This window comes from Saimiri boliviensis, chromosome 4 (genome assembly GCF_048565385.1).
Source record: "Saimiri boliviensis isolate mSaiBol1 chromosome 4, mSaiBol1.pri, whole genome shotgun sequence".
In the NCBI taxonomy this organism is placed as follows: Eukaryota; Metazoa; Chordata; class Mammalia; order Primates; family Cebidae; genus Saimiri; species Saimiri boliviensis.
In genome coordinates, this window is record NC_133452.1 from 88,688,596 (window position 1) to 88,703,294 (window position 14,699).

A 14,699-nucleotide genomic window follows, 5' to 3' on the forward strand; every position below is an offset into this window, starting at 1 on the left:
TGTCTTTGCTACATTTTGTTTATCCATTAATCTAACGATGAACTTTTGTGTTGCTTTTACCTTTTGGCTATTGTAAAATAATGCTGCTATGAACACAGGTGTATTTGAGTTCTGCTTTCATTAAGTATCCTTTGAGAGATAAACGGTTTTAATAATATGAAAGGCCGGGAGCGGTGGCTCAAGGCTGTAATCCCAGCACTTTGGTGAAACCCGTCTCTATTAAAAATACAAAAAAAAATTAGCTGGGCATGGTGGCGCGTGCCTGTAATCCCAGCTACTCAGGAGGTTGAGGAAGGAGAATTGCCTGAACCCAGGAGGCGGAGGTTGTGGTGAGCCGAGATCGCGCCATTACACTCCAGCCTGGGTAACGAGCGAAACTCTGTCTCAAAATAATAATAATAATAATAATAATAATAATAATAATAATAACAACATGAAGAATGCAAGTTCCCACCGAGTTTCAAGGTCTTTAAAATTACATTTCTTAATTTTCATAAAATTCAACATCTCAAGTTAGGAAAAAGTCATTACATCTAATAAAAGCTTATCCACCAGGCCCGGTGGCTCAAGCCTGTAATCCCAGCACTTTGGGAGGCCGAGGCGGGTGGATCACGAGGTCAAGAGATCGAGACCATCCTGGTCAACATGGTGAAACCCCGTCTCTACCAAAAGTACAAAAAAATTAGCTGTGCATGGTGGTACGTGCCTGTAATCCCAGCTACTCAGGAGGCTGAGGCAGGAGAATTGCCTGAACCCAGGAGGCGGAGGTTGCGGTGAGCTGAGATCGCGCCATTGCACTCCAGCCTGGGTAACAAGAGCGAAACTCCGTCTCAAAAAAAAAAAAAAAAAACAACCATGTATACATGGTTCAGCATCACAAAATCAGAATCACAACTAGGAATATAGTTAGCCTCATGGCTTCACACTATTAGTAGATGATGTCACTTGCAACCAAAAAGACTGCATATGGCCTAAGGCCCTTCTAGCTGTCATAATGAACAGGTTAAAGGACTGTGGGGCTGAGCCCAGTACCGTTTCAACTCTTCTTTCCCAGCAATTTCCTCCAATACCTGAACCTCAAATTGCTACCTTTTTCCAAGATCCCTTTCTGCCTATGTAGAGTGTGTCATGCCAACCCTGGACTCCACACCCAGCACATCTGTCCCAGCAGGGTGACTAGTCCATATAAAAGAAATCATCAGAAGGGACTGCCTTGAACCTAGGTGGATTATGCCTTGAGAAATGCTTGACCATACTCGTGCAGGTGGGCCCCGCATACTTGCAGCCCTATGGACATCAATCATATGAAAATTGTCATCAAAATGAAGTGAGCCTGACTCTTCTGGAAATTGCAGCTACTTCGTAAGACCCTGAAAGCTAGAAGGGACCCCTCATTTTTACCACGTTCCTCAAGATTCTCTCATAGTGACAGTGAATAATTATGTAATTGTGGCCTAATGAATATTTAGGTATACAAGTGAGTTTGTCCATCCGCAGAGGGGGGAATGATGAAGTAAACCAGCCTCCCTACAATAAAAATAACTTTCTCTTTCATATGTTACAAGCTGAAAACTTGTGCTTACTTTGGCAGCACATATACTGAAACTGGAATAATTCAGGGAAGATTAGTATGGCCCCTGTGCAAGGATGACACATGAATTCATGAAGCATTCTATATTAAAAACAATAATAAGAAGTTGTGTGCAGTGGCTCATGCCTGTGATCTCAGCACTTTGGGAGGCTGAGACAGGCAGATCACCTGAGGTCAGGAGTTTGACACCAGCCTGACCAACATGGTGAAACTCGTCTCTACTAAAATATAAAAATTAGCCGGACGTGGTGACATGCACCCATAGTCCCAGCTACTTGGGAGGCTGAGGCAGGAGGATTGCTTGAACCCAGGAGGCGGGAGGTTGCAATGAGCCAAGATTGTGCCATTGCACTCCAGCCTAGGCAACAAGAGTGAAACTCCATCTCAAATAATAATAACTATAATAATAAGAGTTAAAAATTCTAGAGGACTGTGATTCCCTTTCTTTTCAAAGGTATGTTTATGTTTATTGATACTTCCTCTGTTTCCAAATATAAACTTGAATTGCTTTTCAAATCTACGGTCGAAAGTATAACAGCCTTTGTGAACCCCAGAACAATTTCTGGAAAGGTTGTGATATCTGGGAATTATACCTATTTAAAAAACCAAACCAGCTTCCTACATTTTTTCCTTCAGACAGATACCTTTTGGTAAACAGCAAAAATCACATTTCAAAAAATCCGAATGTGTAGTTTCATATCACAACAAATGTCACATTTTGAAAGTACTGTATGGGTAATTTAAGAGGAACCATGTGGAGATGTATAACAATTGGAAGCCTTCATTTTAAGCTGTATCAAAAGCTATATGATTAATTTAGTGTACTTTTAATAAGTTCATTTTTTAAAAGATGTATGGGATAGAAAGGCATGGATGGTATGAAAAATAAAGATGGCTGACCTCTTCCTCTGGGGATCTGGGAAGCTCTGCTGAGGTTTTTGTGTGTGTGCCTTGATGGGGGGTGGGTACTTGATAACAGCTTCACCAAGGGGCAGACCCAGCTCCATCCCTAGGCCCAGGGAAATGGGATAGCTTGCTGCTCTGAAATGTTGATGAGTTGTGGAGGGGAGAGGGACAGTGGAGCAGATGGAATTCCTGGACAATTGTTCCGGCTGTCACCAGAGAGGATAGACTGGAGGGAGCCCTGGATAATTTATGGAGGGACAGATGCTTCTCCGGAACCATCTGGCCAAGAGAGGCCTGGGCTGGGGTAGATGTTGTCTTTAGGTCTGAGGAGACTCCTGGCCTCCAGCCTGCCTAATTTCCTCTACCTGGCCTGCTCGGTGCCCTGGGGCTTTCCTAGGATGGCTGTGCTCCCTGAGGACCCAGCTCCAGAATTCCACCTGGTTCTCAACTCACTTTCTCCTTTGCTGAGTCTGGGGCCTGTCTTTGCTACTGTTTCTGATAGGGCTAAGTGAAGCCTTGAGGTCATCTAACTTCCATCTATGCATTTTCTTATTTTATAGTATTTTCTCTTTTTTTTCTTTTTTCTTTTTTTTTTTTTGAGACGGAGTTTCGCTCTTGTTACCCAGGCTGGAGTGCAATGGCGCGATCTCGGCTCACTGCAACCTCCGCCTCCTGGGTTCAGGCAATTCTCCTGCCTCAGCCTCCTGAGTAGCTGGGATTATAGGCACGCACCACCATGCCCAGCTAATTTTTTGTATTTTTAGTAGAGACGGGGTTTCACCATGTTGACCAGGATGGTCTAGATCTCTCGACCTCGTGATCCGCCCGCCTTGGCCTCCCAAAGTGCTGGGATTACAAGCTTGAGCCACCGCGCCCGGCCATTTTATAGTATTTTCAACACTTCTTCTCCACCACTATATTCCAAAATCTGTCAATCACTCACCTCCATATTATATATTCATTCTATTGGCAGGGTGCAGTGGCTCATGCCTGTAATGCCAGTACTTTGGGAGGCTGAGGTGGGCAGATGGCTTGAGGTCAGGAGTTCGAGACCAGCCTAGCCAATATGGTAAAACCCACGTCTCTATTAAAAATACAAAAAATTAGGCCGGGCGCGGTGGCTCAAGCCTGTAATCCCAGCACTTTGGGAGGCCGAGACGGGTGGATCACAAGGTCAAGAGATCAAGACCATCCTGGTCAACATGGTGAAACCCCGTCTCTACTAAAAATACAAAAAATTAGCTGGGCATGGTGGCACGTGCCTGTAATCCCAGCTACTTAGGAGGCTGAGGCAGGAGAATTGCCTGAACCCAGGAGGCAGAGGTTGCAGTGAGCCGAGATTGCGCCATTGCACTCCAGCCTGGGTAACAAGAGTGAAACTCTGTCTCAAAAAAAAAAAAAAAAAAACACAAAAAATTGCTGGGCACAGTGGCACGTGTCTATAATCCCAGCTACACAGGAAGCCGAGGAAGGTGAATCACTTGAACCCAGGAGGCAGAGGTTGCAGTGAGCTGAGATCACACCACTGCATTCCAACCTGGGCAATAGAGTGAGACTCTGTCTCAAAAAAAATTAATTAATTAATTTAAAAAGCAGAATAGGCCGGGCACGGTGGCTCAAGCCTGTAATCCCAGCACTTTGGGAGGCCGAGGCGGGTGGATCACGAGGTCAAGAGATCGAGACCATCCTGGTCAACATGGTGAAACCCCGTCTCTACTAAAAATACAAAAAATTAGCTGGGCATGGTGGCACGTGCCTGTAATCCCAGCTACTCAGGAGGCTGAGGCAGGAGAATTGCCTGAACCCAGAGGGCGGAGGTTGCGGTGAGCCGAGATCGCGCCATTGCACTCCAGCCTGGGTAACAGGAGCGAAACTCCGTCTCAAAAAAAAAAAAAAAAAAAAAAAAAGCAGAATAAAAAAAATTTATTGAATACCTACTATGCCAGGCATTGTTTTAGACACTGGAGATGCTATGATGAGTGAGAAAACATCCCAGACCTCTGGAGTTTGCTTCGTAGTGGGGAGATGGTCAATAAACAAATAAATATTTAATATAATGTCTGATAATGATAAGTGCTATGAATGAAAACATTAAAGCAGGGTAAAGAAGAATAGGGATGCTGATTTAGATTGGCCAAGCAAGGCTTCTCCAAAGTGATGACACTTGAGCAAAGACACAAATGAGTGTCAGTATCTGAAGGAAGAACATTCCAGGTATGGGGAACAGCAAACTTAGAGACCCTGAGGCAGAAATATGTTTAGTGCATTGGAGGAAAACATGCCATTTATTCATGAGGCATTTATTGTGTGCCGAGCTCCTACTAGGGAGTATGAAGATGCAATCAGATATAGTTTTTGCACTGAAGAAGCAGCAGGGCAGAAATGATATAACATGTAAATAAATAATTACACTGCATGAGACAGCTACAATAAAGCTATGTACAAGTTTCTAGTGATGCCCAGCAAAAGGAGCACCGTGCTGGGCACGGTGGCTCACACCTGTAATCCCAGCACTTTGGGAGGCTGAGGCAGGAGGATCACGAGGTCAGGAGTTCGAGACCCGCCTGGCCAACATGGCGAAACCCTGTCTCTAATAAAAATACAAAAAATTAGCTGGGCGTGGTGGTGTACGCCTGTAGTCCCAGCTACTCGGGAGGCTGAGGCAGGAAAATTGCTTGAACTCGGGAGTTGGAGGTTGCAGTTAGCTGAGATCATGCCACTGCACTCCAGCCTGGCGACACAGCGAGACTCTGTCTGTAAAAAAAGAAAAAAAGGCCGGGCGCGGTGGCTCAAGCCTGTAATCCCAGCACTTTGGGAGGCCGGGGCAGGTGGATCACGAGGTCGAGAGATCGAGACCAACCTGGTCAACATGGTGAAACCCCGTCTCTACTAAAAATACTAAAAATTAGCTGGGCATGGTGGCGCGTGCCTATAATCCCAGCTACTCAGGAGGCTGAGGCAGGAGAATTGCCTGAACCCAGGAGGCGGAGGTTGCGGTGAGCCGAGATCGCGCCATTGCACTCCAGCCTGGGTAACAAGAGCGAAACTCCGTCTCAAAAAAAAAAAAAAGAAAAAAAAAAAAAGCACTGAAGGGAAGACTTTCTGGAGGAGGTAACATTTGAGTTGATGATTTGAAGGAGTAGGAAGAATTGATGATGCAAGGGAGGAGGAAAGAAGTTAAGACATCTTAAGGCCTGATGTCTTGAAAACAAAGGACAATTTGGAAACCTAAAGTCCCCGGGAGAGGTTAAAAAAAAAAAAAAAAATGAGGCTGTGGAATGAGAAGGTGGATCCTGCGGATTTCTGGATGCCAAACCCAGGAGCACGATTCTCTCTCCCACCATATCTTTCAGCTGGGTTCCTCTATTATTTTTTTTCTTCTTTCAGTACTAGAGTCTTTTCCCACTTCCTGCAATTGCTCTGTTCCTGACACGTCCTTCCTTCTCCGGTGGCCGGGCCTCCAATCCCTTCTTTCAGGAGAGCCCCATTTTTCGCCGTCATCTCGTGTCCCAGTTCCTGAACCCGAGGCCCCGCCCCCATGGCGCCGCCCCCGATGACGCGCGACGCCAAGTACGTGGGGATTCCCGCAGCCTTGGCCGCTACCCGGCCTGCCCCGCGGCAAGATGGCGGCCTGAACGCAGCTGGCAGCGGCGGAAAGTTTGTTGTGGGGTTGGAGTAGTCGGGCGGGGAAGCCAGAGTTGGGGAGGATTGCGGGGACCCTAGCCTGTAGTAGGAGCGAAGCGGGGACTGGCTCCCGGGTTGAAAAGAGGATATGGAATGGAGGAAGGTCCGAGGCGGAGAGGAAAAAAAGGAGCTGGGGTGGAGGACAGGGGCCCTAGGGTCTAGTGGCAGCCCTAGCGGGAGAGGGATTTGGGGCGGGGCAGCCACAAGTAGGTGGTGTGCAGGCCCTGGAGAAGCAGAGTCACAAGTTGGAGGAGAATTTCTCATCCGCGAATAAAGAAGCCTAGAGCGTGGGACAGAGGCCCGACTATTATCTGTCCGGCCAGTCGGGAAAGGGATCTTTTTAGTAGAGTGGGATAGTGAAGAAGAGAGATCTGGAGGATGCTGGGCAGATCTGCTACGGGGGGAATTAAAGCCAGTCAAATGACCCTCTTCTAGGCTTAGATCAGCCTTTCCACAGCTCCTGTAGCAGCATCTGCCCCAATTTCAGCTGAAGATTCAGGTGCCCAGGGACTGGAAGAAATTACAGTGCCTACTTGGAAAGAAGACTTGCCCCAGCCCAACCCCAGAGCGGGTAAGGTGCTTCCAGTGACAGGTTTCTGGCTGGCATGCTCCCTGGGAGGAGGATGCATGGGCTTAGAGTGATGCCAAGAATCATTTGGTCTGAGAAGGACTGTCTTCTATAGAGGTTGTCCATTCTCTGAAGTCCTTAAGTTAGTGTTTGACGTAGATTGTAGGCTGACTTTTGAGAGTTGGTGTAGAATTGAGCCTTGTGCGACTTTACCTGTGCAAGCAAAACTGGACGGAGGCCTAGAGACCAGGCTGAAGGTTTTAACACATCCCTGTCACATGCAGTTTCTTACATGCTCCTTGTTTCTGCTTCAGTTTCTCCATCACATCTTCACTTTGGCATCCTGCCTCGAAGTGGAGATTTGTGGGTGACAGATAGTGGGGAGTCATGAGAAAGCAAATTCTGATCGTGTTCACTGACCATTTAGGTACTTGTCACCAACTCCTGAATTCATTCTCGCTGTGTGTCTACTTTTCTGTTTCAGTAAGAAGTGCTCATTGGTGTTCCTCTGGGGATGTGGATGTTGGTGGGGGTGTCAGGTGAGAGAAAGGCTGGGATTAGTGAGAAAAAATGTAGATCAGTTTCTGGTTACAGGTCGAGCGGACTAATGTAAAGCTCTGGAAATGTTTAGCGCTTCACTCCCTATCCTTGAGACCCCTAATATTTGAGAGCTGCTTTACAGTTGGACCAGTGTGGTGATGGAAGGAAAGGATTATGGAACTTGCTGTTTTCTGGTAGTTTTTTCTCTCCTTTGTAATTTTCCCGTCAAACCACTTTTGAAAAAAATCAGTTTCATTAGCCAAACTAAGCATGGCCTGAGAGGTAGTGGATTTGGTGCTGGAAAGAAAGGAGGGGAACTGGAGCCAGAGAACACAGTGAATATAGCCTTCACTTCCTTTGGTGAGTGTTTTTTTTTTTTTTTTTTTTTTTGAGATGGAGTTTCGCTCTTGTTGCCCAGGCTGGAGTGCAATGGCGCATTCTCGGCTCACCACAACCTCCGTCTCCTGGGTTCAAGCAATTCTCCTGTCTCAGCCTCCCAAGTAGCTGGGATTACAGGCATGTGCCACCACATCCGGCTAATTTTTTTTGTATTTTTAGTAGAGACGGGGTTTCACCATGTTGGCCAAGATGGTCTCGATCTCTTGACCTCGTGATCCACCCTCCTCTGCCTCCCAAAGTGCTGGGATTACAGGCATGAGCCACCGCGTCCAGCCCTCCTTTGGTCAGTGTTATGCCCTAGCTAGAGTTGGGAGTAGCTTCTTATTGAATCCTGTTTTGGGATCAGCATCGCTTCATGGTGGACTGGGAGGTCTGGTTTGACCTAGAACTCTTCATTAACCATTTGCTATCTACCCGTCGCCCCAACCAAAGGCTTACTCCAGACAGAACAACCCAAATCACTGTTACCAGGTCAGCTTCAGTACCTTTCGGTATCTGAAGAACTGATGATATGAAGCTGTGACTCCATTGCTGAAGCTTGAGAACCTTCTTTTTCTGAGGACAATTTGTGCTCCCTTTGAAATTGTAATCACCCAAGGGTAGTGTGGTGAGCACACATGGTGGTTAATAACACTGACTCTGAGCGCCATTAATAACGGTGGCATGTCCCTGTAGTCTTAACTTAAATATGCCTAGTGGCAATTTGTATCTCTCGTTTGTTTGGCTATATTTGTAGTCCCAGCTACTTGGGAGACTGAGACGGGAGGAACACTTGAGGCCAGGATTTCGAGTGCACTATGATGGCACCTGTGAATAGCCACTGTACTCCAGCCTGGGCAACGTAGGAGACCCAGTCTCTAAGAAATAACGAAAAAAGAAAGCACTGACTGTGGGGCCAGGCTGCCTAGTTCAAAACCTGACTTTGCCATTTGTAGCTCTGTATGCCTCAGTTTTCTCATCAATCAAATGGGGCTAGTAAGAGTACCTATCGCATAGAGTTGTTGTGAGGGTAAATTAGTTAATGCATTAATATGTTTACTCAGTGCCTGATAGTAAGTTTTAGTTATACTAGTGAGATCTCAGCATTAATTTCTGCTTCATGGTTGAACCTGCTGTCTCTTTATAAAGCATCTGCACTGGTTTGGGCTGCTAGCCTGATGTTAAAAGAGATGATACAGCTTTTGGATAATATAGATCTTTTTTGTGGTGAGAATATCCTTATTAGGCTATTTAAAGCGATGTTAAAATGCCAATGATGCCGGGCGCGGTGGCTCAAGCCTGTAATCCCAGCACTTTGGGAGGCTGAGGCGGGTGGATCACGAGGTCAAGAGATCGAGACCATCCTGGTCAACATGGTGAAACCCCGTCTCTACTAAAAATACAAAAAATTAGCTGGGCATGGTGGCGTGTGCCTGTAATCCCAGCTACTCAGGAGGCTGAGGCAGGAGAATTGCCTGAACCCAGGAGGCGGCGGAGGTTGCAGTGAGCCGAGATCGCGCCATTGCACTCCAGCCTGGGTAACAAGAGCGAAACTCCATCTCCAAAAAAAAAAAAAAAATGCTAATGATTTCCTGTTTGAAGCTGAGACTGTAGAATTATCTTTGCAGTTGAGTAATGATGATAATAATAACAATAATACTGCTTATTGAGCACATTCTGTGCCTAGGATTGTTGTAAGGGCTTTTTATATATTAACTCATTTAATTTTTGACTTTTTTTTTTTGAGATGGAGTCTCGCTCTTGTCACCCAGTCTGGAGTGCAGTGGTGCAATTTCTGCTCACTGCAACCTCAGCCTCCCAGGTTCAAGCAATTCTCCTGCCTCAACCTCCCAAGTAGCTGGGATTACAGGTATCCACAATGATGCCCAGCTAATTTTTGTATTTTTAGTAGAGACAGGGTCACCTCATTGGTCATGCTGGTGTCGAACTTCTGACCTCAGCTGATCCGCCCACCTCTGCCTCCGAAAGTGCTGGGATTACAGGTATGAGCCACTGTGCCCAGCCAACTAATTTACTTTTCATAACCATATGAAGTAGATAACTTACTATCCTTTTCTTACAGATGAGAAAATGGAGCCAAAGTGGTTAAGTAATTTCCTTAAGATCACCCAGCTAGTAAATGACAGAGCTAGGATTTCAACCTAGGCAATCTATCTTCAACAGTTGAGCTTTTTTTTTTTTCTTTAGGTTGGTATCAAGTTAACTTAAATATGCCAATGGCAATTTGTATCTCTCTCTCTTTTTTTTTTTTTTTTTTTGAGACGGCGTTTCGCTCGTTACCCAGGCTGGAGTGCAATGGCGCGATCTCGGCTCACCGCAACCTCCGCCTCCTGGGTTCAGGCAGTTCTCCTGCCTCAGCCTCCTGAGTAGCTGGGATTACAGGCACGCACCACCATGCCCAGCTAATTTTTAGTATTTTTAGTAGAGACGGGGTTTCACCATGTTGACCAGGATGGTCTCGATCTCTTGACCTCGTGATCCACTCGCCCCGGCCTCCCAAAGTGCTGGGATTACAGGCTTGAGCCACCGCGCCCGGCCCTCTCTCTCTCTCTTTTTTTTTTTTTTGACTATATCCTGGTTCATGTTCATTTGTCAAGATGGTTAAACGTATATCCATATTGTAGTAGAAATTTTTTTGATTATTTAAAAAAATGTTTAGGGGCCAAGTTTTTCATTACTACCCTCTCGTTCCTCTCAGAAATAGTAACTGGTGCATGGGCTGTGGTGAGGGAGGCTGCTGTGCCATGTCAGTCAAATCTGGACTCTTCATGATTCAACTTGGTCAAGTGATGCAACCTTGGGCCTGAGTTGAATGGGCAGACTGACATTAGAATCTACTGTGAGCGCACCTTAAAGGGGTGTGTGCGTGTTTATTACTGTAGACGTACATAAAAGTCTCATTTTTTTTTTTGAGATGGAGTTTTGCTCTTGTTACCCAGGCTGGAGTGCAATGGCGCGATCTCGGCTCACTGCAATCTCCACCTCCTGGGTTCAGGCAATTCTCCTGCCTCAACCTCCTGAGTAGCTGGGATTACAGGCACACGCCACCATGCCCAGCTATTTTTTTTGTATTTTTAGTAGAGACAGGGTTTCACCTTGTTGACCAGGATGGTCTCGATCTCTTGACCTTGTGATCCACCCATCTCGGCCTCCCAAAGTGCTGGGATTACAGGCTTGAGCCACTGCACCTGGCCTAAAAGGCTCATTTCTGACTTTAATTACTGACATGAGCAGTTGATTAGCCATGGTAAATATTAAATTCATAGTCTGGATATAATTTTTCTTTTCCTTTTTTGAGATGAAGTCTGCTCTGTCACCCAGGCTAGAGTGTAGTGACGCAATTTCAGCTCACTGCAACCTCTGCCTCCTGGGTTCAAGTGATTCTCCTGCCTCAGCCTCCTGAGTAGCTGGGATTACAGGAACAGACCACTATGCCTAGCTAATTTTTGTGTTTTTAGTAAAGATGGGGTTTCATCATATTGGCCAGGATGGTCTCAATCTTCTGACCTCGTGATCTGCCCGCCTCAGCCTCCCAAAGTGCTGAGATTACAGGTGTGAACCACCGTGCCTGGCCATAATTTTTCTTTTATTTTTATTTTATTTTATTTTATTTTATTTTTTGAGACGGAGTTTCGCTCTTGTTACCCAGGCTGGAGTGCAATGGCGCGGTCTCGGCTCACCGCAACCTCTGCCTCCTGGGCTCAGGCAATTCTCCTGCCTCCGCCTCCTAAGTAGCTGGGATTACAGGCACGCGCCACCACGCCCAGCTAGTTTTTTGTATTTTTAGTAGAGACGGGGTTTCACCATGTTGACCAGGATGGTTTCGATCTCTCGACCTCGTGATCCACCCGCCTCGGCCTCCCAAAGTGCTGGGATTACAGGCTTGAGTCACCGTGCCCGGCCTATTTTATTTTATTTTATTTATTTAATTTATTTATTTATTTTTTTTTGAGACGGAGTTTCGCTCTTGTTGCCCATGCTGGAGTGCAATGGCGCGCTCTCGGCTCACTGCAACCTCCGCCTCCTGGGTTCAGGCAATTCTCCTGCCTCAGCCTCCTGAGTAGCTGGGATTACAGGCACGCACCACCATGCCCAGCTAATTTTTAGTATTTTTAGTAGAGACGGGGTTTCACCATGTTGACCAGGATGGTCTCGATCTCTTGACCTCGTGATCCACCCGCCTCGGCCTCCCAAAGTGCTGGGACTACAGGCTTGAGCCACCGCGCCCGGCCCATAATTTTTCTTTTAAACATAGCAAGACGTCATTCCCGCCCCCCACAAAAAAAAACCCTTAACATTCATTGTCTTTACTGAATAAAATTAATAAAATTTGAAACAATAAATAATAAAAATAGCAAGTAGCAAACTACACAGAAAAGAAGTGGTATTTTAAACAGCTCCCTCCCCTGAGTTGGAGGGGAAAATGGAAAACAGATGTGCTGCTGAAGTCTGTGTTGTTGAAGAAAGCCCTGGCAGTGGTGCTCAGTCTCTCCCTTTAGCTAGGCAGGAGGCCCAGTGTAGCCTTGGGGCAGAGGTGTGCCCAAGGTTTGATTGACTGGCTTTCCTTTGCCCTGTATTTAAGACACTCCTCTCCGCCTTCTGAGTCATGTCCTGTCTACTTAATACACCCTCAGGGCCCTTTTTCTTCAGCAAATGACTACTCTGCCACTGAAGTAGGCACGTGTCTGTTATCTAATTAGATTTCAGGGGAATTGGGGGCTCAGGACTTTGGACTTTCCCTGGGAAGTTTGCGCTGGCCCTCTGATGAACCTTTCCTATATGTTTGGCACCTGTGATTTTGAGAAGTAGACAGTATCTGTCAGCCTTACTTCCCACTCCATGAACTCAGGAGCCACGTATCTTAGGATGGTGTACTGTATTTTGCATTGCGCCGCAGTCAGCATGCTGAAACGTGTTATCTCCAAAGAGTATACCTTTATGCTTTGGTAGAAGTTCTCACATTTTCTGGATTTGGGTCACATTTTGGGAAATTATGGATTTGCAAGGTGAAAGATGATCAATTTTGAGTTCTTCCCCTTTACTGTTTTATTTGTTATGTAAATAGATTCTCAGAGTGCCCCTTAGTCAGGTATTTATGAAGCCAATCTCTTCACTTCCTTCTCACTACCATATTTTGAATGTGCAGGACCTCTGGGTGAAGAAACCTTCATTTCTCACCCAGATTCAGCCTCTTAAATAGCTCTCTGAATTTACCTCATTCTAGCCTCTAGATCAGGCGTCCCCAGACTACGGCCCCCTGAGGCCATTTATCCGGCCCCCCGCCGCACTTCAGGAAGGGGCACCTCTTTCATTGGTGGTCAGTGAGAGGAGCACAGTATGTGGCGGCCCTCCAACGGTCTGAGGGACAGCGAACTGGCCCCCTGTGTAAAAAGTTTGGGGACACCTGCTCTAGATCTTTGCATACGCTGGTGCTTCTCCTTTAGCTTTCTTTTTGTCTTTCAGGTCTCAGTTTAAATGTCACTTCCTTTAGGATCTCACCCCTGCCCCTTTGAGTGCCCTTCTGTGCTTCTGTCTGATAATTATGCTGTTGTAATTGCCTGTTTATTTGTCTTGATTCTCACAAGACTAAGTGCCTTGAGAACAGAGACTATGTCTTATTCACTACTGTGTTTGTAGCATTTAGGACAGTGCTGGGCCATAATAGGTACTTTATGATGCTATGGTGCATGTAGAATGAATAAAATGTGGTGGGCAGTCTCTTCTCACGCCAATCTATCTTCCATGGCGCTGTCAAAATTATTTACCTATAAAATAGTTTTTCCTTAGAAATGCCATGGATTCTTCCTTACTTGAGATAAAGCCCACACTGTCTAGCTTGGCCTGCCAAAACGCTTGTTATACTGGGGTCCAGACCAGACCATTAGCCTGAGTTGCTGCTATTGCACCTCATCCGTCATGTGCTTCATTGCTCCCAAATGTCTCACTGCTCCCGAACCTGTCATGGCCATCCATTTACTTTCATCTTCTTTGCCTGTGTACTTCACTCAGTCTATAATGCTCCCTTCCACCTCTGAAACTGCCCATCCCCAGAGATCCATCTCCTTTGTCACCTCCAGTGAGAGGCCCCCCTGCTTTCCTTTCCTTCTCTTGGCCCCCTGCAGCACTTTCTTTGAACCTCTGTTTTGACACTTACCGTGTTGTTTGGTGAGGGCTCTGTTTACTTGTCTGTTTCTTTCACTGGGCTGATGTCCTGTAGACAAGGGACTTTCCTGAGCATGCGGTGGAGAGGAGTTGGTGGGAATGGTTATGAACAGTGTGAAAAAAATCTGATTGTGGAGCTAGGCAGACCTCATTTAAATCCTAACTCTGCCACTCACCACCTGTGCAACTTTGGACAAGTTTCTTTTTTTTTTTTTTTTGAGACGGAGTTTCGCTCTTGTTACCCAGGCTGGAGTGCAATGGCACGATCTCGGCTCACCGCAACCTCCGCCTCCTGGGTTCAGGCGATTCTCCTGTCTCAGCCTCCTGAGTAGCTGGGATTACAGGCATGAGCCACCATGCCCAGCTAATTTTTTGTATTTTTAGTAGAGACGGGGTTTGGGGTTTCACCTTGTTGACCAAGATGGTCTCGATCTCTTGACCTTGTGATCCACCCGCCTCAGCCTCCCAAAGTGCTGGGATTACAGGCTTGAGCCACCGCGCCCGGCCCCTTGGGCAAGTTTCTTAACCAGTAGGATTCTTAGTCTCATCTTGGTCTCTAAAATAAAGGTTGGCTGGCTGCAGTAGTTCACTCCTAAAATCCCAGCACTTTGGAAGGCTGAGGCAGGAGGATCACTAGAGGCCAGGAGTTTGAAGCCAGCCTGGGCAACAATAAGAGACTTGGTCTCTGCAAAAAAAATGTATAAAACTTCTTTGGGTATAGTAGCATGTACCTATGGTCCTAACCCTCAGGAGCCGAGGTGGGGTTGAGCCCAGGAGTTGGAGGCTGCAGCGAGCTGTGATTACACTCCAGAATGTGTGACAGATCCAGACCTGATTTCTAAAAAAATT

The 14,699-nt window shown here is 46.4% G+C and overlaps 1 protein-coding gene and 1 non-coding gene across 9 annotated transcripts in view; both read left to right on the forward strand.

The window, feature by feature from the left end:
- The first annotated feature begins 1,575 nt into the window (after nt 1-1,575).
- On the forward strand, nt 1,576-1,682 carry LOC120363411 (U6 spliceosomal RNA). Its single transcript, XR_005578967.1, has one exon. It is a non-coding gene; the product is annotated as a U6 spliceosomal RNA (small nuclear RNA).
- A 4,394-nt stretch (nt 1,683-6,076) lies between these two features.
- TJAP1 (tight junction associated protein 1) overlaps nt 6,077-14,699 on the forward strand; it is a 29,116-nt gene continuing 20,493 nt past the window's right edge. For 7 of the 8 annotated variants that reach the window (XM_074397840.1, XM_074397839.1, XM_074397841.1 and 4 more), the window contains exons 1-2: nt 6,077-6,154; nt 6,617-6,752. The gene's annotated coding sequence lies outside the window, so the exon portion shown is untranslated. The remainder of the gene's footprint in view (nt 6,155-6,616; nt 6,753-14,699) is intronic. The other variant, XM_010333919.3, reaches the window with a different exon arrangement.